The following is a 6,000-nucleotide window of genomic DNA, read 5'->3' on the forward strand; positions in this document are numbered from 1 at the left end:
AGAAATACCAAATAATGCCAAGTCTTGGTCCAAAATAAGACCCTCTGGGAGCATCAGTGGCAAGTCCATATTCCAAGTGCCTGCACAATGCATTTGCATCCTCCAGAAACCAGTACTGAACATACACTGTGCCCCATTCTCCTTGGTGCTTCACTTCCACTCTCCCCTCACACCTGTGGGCTCCATCCTTTAGCCTCAGCTCCAGAGTTTCTACAGAGACACAGACACAGGACTCAGGAGAGATTTTAGGAGACCATGTAGTGGTGTGCTGATACGTATTTAAAAGTCAGTTGTCCGAGAGGAAAAAATCCCTGTGAATAGCATTTCTTGACTTCTGTGGTACAAATATTCCAACCATGGCCAACTCAAAGCCCCCAACGTGCCATCACTGAACCTGGAGCAGGAAGGGAGGCAACAGGTGTTTCTCACAAGCCTGTAGAACCAGCTCCAGGGACACCACCGAGGACAGGCCTTCAGAGACTCTGGATGCTGCCCTCCCTGTAAATGTGCCCAAGGCTACTAGGGCCCAGCTTCCCCGTCTCAGTTACAGCTCATGGCCCAGGATCCAGGAAGGAATCTTCCCTCTCCTTCCCTGTCCATAAGGAGCATCTCATCCAGCCTAGGAACAGAGGGCTGGGGTAAGAGGCTCTAAAGTGTCCCAGTTATTCCTGCCGCCTGTGTTCACGTCCTTGTGTAATTGCCACACTCGAATGTACCTAGTAACATGCACCTAACAAATGAAATTTGACAAAAGCTATGTTACTTAAGGGGCTTGCCTGATGGCTTAATGTCTAAAAAAAAAAATCTGTGTACCAATCAGTGTAGGAGATAGGGTTTTGATCCCTGATCTGGGACGATCCCCTGGAGAAGGAATTGGCAACTCACTCCAGTATTCTTGCCTGGAGAACTCCATGGACAGAAGAGCCTGATGGGCTGCACTCCATGGGATCCCAAAGAGTTGGACATGACTTAGTGACTGAACAACAAAAACACTGTCACTTGAGAGATCAGGGTTCAAGATGACTCTGGTTTCCCCCTATCTTGCTCTCTGTCTTACTCTGTTGAAGCCAGTTGCCATGGTATGACCTAATTATGGAGAAACCTGCATGACAAGGGCCTGAGGCAGGCCTCTAACCAACAGCCAGCAAGGGACTGAGGCTCTCAGTTAAATAGTCCAGCAAGGTCTGAATATTGCTGACATCCAGGTGAGTTGGTTTGAGTGGTTGAAACTTCAGATGATTGCACCTTGTGAGACATCATGTGGCAGAGACCCAGGTAAGTCATGTCAATTCCTGCCCCCAGAAATCATGTGATGCTAGATGTTTTCTGCTTTCAGCTGCCAAGTTTTGCAATAATCTGAAGCAACATATAACTAATGTAGGAGGGCAGGATGCTAAATGAAGTAAGTAAAACAAAGGAACACATTCTTTGATCTCATTTATATGTGGAATCTAAAAAAACTAAATTCATAGAAACAGAGGGTAAATTGGTAGTTGCCTAGGCAGGAATGGGGGTGGGAGGAAGGAGTGATGATCATCAAGTGGCACAAACTTCCTATGACATTAATAAGCTTTGGGGATGGAATGTACGTGTGACTAGTTGTTAATATTGGACTGTATTCTTGATCATTACTAATAAAGTCAACCTTAAAAGTACTCATAACACACACACAGAAAAAATAATTATATGATGTGATAGATGTGTTAGTAAACTTAATTGTGGTAATCATTCTATAATATATATATTCTTTTTTAATATTTTAATTTTACTGGAGTATAATTGATTTACAATGATGTGTTAGTTTCAGGTATACAGCAAAGTGATTTGTTTATATATATATATATATACATACACATATATATTCATTCTTTTTTAGATTCTTTTCTTGTATAGATCATCATGGAACACTGATTAGAGTTCCCTGTGCTATACAGTAGGTTCATGCTGGTTATCTATCTTACATATAGTAGGGTGTGTGTGTGTTAATCCCAGACTCCTGATTTATGTCTCTCCCCTACTCCCAGTGTTTCCCCTTTGGTAACCATAAGTTTGTTTTTTGTATCTGTAGGTCTGTTTCTATTTTGTAAATAAGTTTATTTGTATGTTTTTAAAATTAATTTTAATTGGAGTGTAGTTGCTTTACAATGTTGTGTTTCTGCAGTACAGCAAAGGAATCAGCCATATGTATACATATATCCCTTCTTTTTTGGATTTCCTTCCTATTTAGATCACCACAGAGGACTGAGTAGAGTTCCCTGAGTAGGTTCTCATTAGTTATCGATTTTATACAGAGTAGCAGTAGTGTATATATGTCAATCCCAATCTCCCAATTTATCCCAGCCCCTTCTCCCCTCACCCCAGTGTCCACACTATGTCTGTGTCTCTGTTTCTGTTTTGCAAATAAAACCATCTGTTCCATTTTTCTAGATTCCACGTATATGCTTTAATACATGATATTCATTTTTCTTTTTGACTGACTTCACCTGTATGACAGTCTCTGGATCCATCTACATCTCTACAAATGACCCAATTTCATTCCTGTTTGTGGCTGAGTAATGTACCACCGTACATATGTGATATTCGTCTTTCTCTGTCTGATTTACTTCACTTAGTAAGATAATGTCCTACACCCATGTTGCAGCAAATGGCATTACTTCAATCTTTTTTATAGTGGGTAATATTCCATTGGATAGGATCACATCTTCTTTATCCATTTCTCTGTTGATTGACATTTAGCTTGCTTCCATGTCTTGCCTTTGTAAATAGTGCTGCAATAAACACCAAGGTGCATGTGTACTTTCAGATTATGGTTTTCTCTGGATACATGACCAGGAGTGGGACTGCCAGACCAGTTAGTGGTCCTAGTCTTAGTTTTTAAAGGCATCTCCATATTGTTCTTCATAGTGGTTGCACCGATTTACATTGCCAACAACAGTGTAGGAGAGTTCCCTTTTCTCCACACTCTTTCCAGCATTTATTGTTTGTAGATTTTTGATGATGGCGGTTCTGACCAGTGTGAGGTGATACCTCATTGTAGTTTTGATTTGCATTTCTCCAATAATCAGGGATGTTGAGCATATTTTCACCTGTTTTTTGGCCACCTGTATATCTTCCTTGAAGAATGTATATATGTATTTCAAACCATCACACCATACACCATACACCATACATATATGGTGTGATATTATACCTTATTACATGGTGATTATATCCCAATAAAGCTGAGATATAGACTAAAACTTTTTTGAATGTAAGGGGAAATTGACAGAGGAATAATGGTTATGGGAGCTTGGAATATATTTCTCAGCCTTTAATACTTGAAATAAGCAATTTAGATAAATTATAGTATATACAATTGACATATACTAAACATGAGTGCATATGAGTTTATATATAAGGTTTTACTGTCATTACTATAAATTCTAAATGAATAACTTCATTTCCAGAATGCATAGTCTCAGTTTAAATTTTGTCTCTTTAGGGACACCTTCTCTGCTTCTCCCAGCTAGATTAAGTAACCCTGCTGATGTCCCAACTGATGGTAGTTATCAAAGTTTATTATAAATTCTTGTTTTGGTGCCCAACTGCACTAGACTATAAGTTTTATGAGCCAGGGAGCTTCATTCATCACCACGGGGGCCTCAGCATCTGGGGAACTGCAAAGGGTATGGATTTCATACCACACGAGTGATCCTCTTGCCAATGCAGGAGATGTAAGAGATGCAGGTTCTATCCCTGGGCCGGGAAGATACCCTGAAGTAGGAAGTGGCACCCAACTCCAGTATTCTTCCCTGGGAAATCCCATGAACAAAGGAGCCGGGAAGGCTACAGTCCATGGGGTCACAGAGTCAGACACAACTGAGCATCTGAGCACACAAGCCCATTTTTAAATCAATAAACATTTGTGGATGAAAGTCTAAATAAATTCCAAAAAGGACATGTGGAAATGATGTGATTTAGTGCATTTCTCTGTGGCATTAAAATCAGTGAGAAAAGAATAAGAAACAATTCAAGTATGATATTGAAAAAATAAAATTAGATAGAACTTGACATCATATATAAAATAATTTACACAGTTATTTAGTACTGACATATATTTAAATATATTCACAAAATCATAAGAGTAAGGATAAAATAATTTTCTTAAACTTGATAGGGAAAAGAACACTTATAAGAAGGCTCTGAAAGTAGAAGCAAATACAGGAAATTTTTATTATTATTCAGTTGCTCAGTCATGTCTGACTCTTGAGACCCCATGAACTGCAGCACACCAGGCTTCCTTGTCCTTCATCATCTCCTGGAGCTTGCTCAAACTCATGTCTACTAGGTCAGTGATGCCAACCAACAGGAAATTTTAATAGGCAATTAATATTATTAGAAACTTCCCTGAGGGACTTACCTGGTATCCAGTGCTTAGGACTCTGTACTTCTACTGCAGAGGGTGCAGGTTTAATCCCTGCTGCAGGAACTAAGATTCCACGTGCCACGTAGTACAAGCCAAAAGGAAAAGGAAAAGAAAATCCCATGAAACTGAAAACAAGGGAAAGATAAAATGAAACAATAGACTGAAAGAAACATCTTCAGCCTAGAAATGGAATAATTCAATAAGGACAAGGACATGCACCCAAACTATTTGGGTTCAAGTCTTGCCTCTATTTCTTATAACTGACTCATTTTGGGCAAGTGACTTTGCTTTGCCTCAGTGATCTATTTCCGGGGATAAAAAGTATATTCTGCCTTGTAGGATTGTTGTACACTCAAATGAGTTCCTATAAGTGAGTGCAGTATAGGTGGTAGTGTAGTTGTAGTAGATAGTAGTAGTAGTATAAAGAGCTTCCATATAAGTCATGAAAATACGATAAACATCGCAAGTTAAAAAGAACAAATGTCATGAGAAAATAATTCACAAATAAAGGATTAAATTAGTTAATACACACGAGTTTTTGCTATAAAGACAGGCTAAGATTTTAAAATTTCATAAGAAGACAAAGTTGGTGAGGTTATGTGAAAACTAACATTTTCATGGATATGAGAGTTGGACTATAAAGAAAGCTGAGCACCAAAGAACTGATACTTTTGAACTGTGGTGTTGGAGAAGACACTTGAGAGTCCCTTGAACTTCAAGGAGATCCAACCAGTCCATCCTAAAGGAAATCAGTCCTGAGCGTTCATTGGAAGGACTGATGCTGAAGCTGAAACTCCAATACTTTGACCACCTGATGTGAAGAGCCGACTCACTGGAAAAGACCTTGATGTTGGAAAAGATTGAAGACAGGAAGAAAGAGAAGGGGATGACAGAGGACGAGATGGTTGGCTGGCATCACCAACTCAATGGACATGAGTTTGAGCAAGCTCTGGGAGTTAGTGAAGGACAGAGAAGCCTGGCATACTGCAGTCCATGGAATTGCAAAGAATCAGACAGGACTGAGCAACTGAACAATCACAATATTGTAATGGCTTCTGCCATACATCAACATGAATCAGCCATAAGTATACATGTATCCCTTCCCTCTTAAACCTTCCTCCCACCTCCCTCCCCATCCCACCCCTCTAGGTTGTCACAGTGCACCAGCTTTGGGTTCCCTGTGTCATACAGCAAATTCCCACTGACTACCTACTTTACATATGGTAATGTATATGGTTCAGTGTTATTCTCTCAAATCATCCCAGCTTCTCTCTCCACCACTATGACCATAAATCTGTTCTCTATATCTGCATCTCCACTGCTGCCCTGTAGATAAATTCATCAACACCATCTTTCTAGATTCCATATATATGTGCATTAATATATAATATTTTTCTTTTTCTTTCTCACTTACTTCACTTTGTATACAAAGCTCTATGTTCTTCTACCTCATTAGAACTGACTTAAGTGCATACTTTTTATAGCTGTGGAATATTCCATTGTGTATATGTATCACAACTTCTTTATCCATTTATCTGTTGATGGACATCTAGGTTGCTTCCATGTCCTAGCTATTTTAAATAGTGTTGCAATGA

Source organism: Bos grunniens, chromosome 5, assembly GCF_055505025.1.
Source record: "Bos grunniens cultivar Pamir isolate PY7600 chromosome 5, Bosgru_T2T1.0, whole genome shotgun sequence".
Taxonomy (NCBI): Eukaryota; Metazoa; Chordata; class Mammalia; order Artiodactyla; family Bovidae; genus Bos; species Bos grunniens.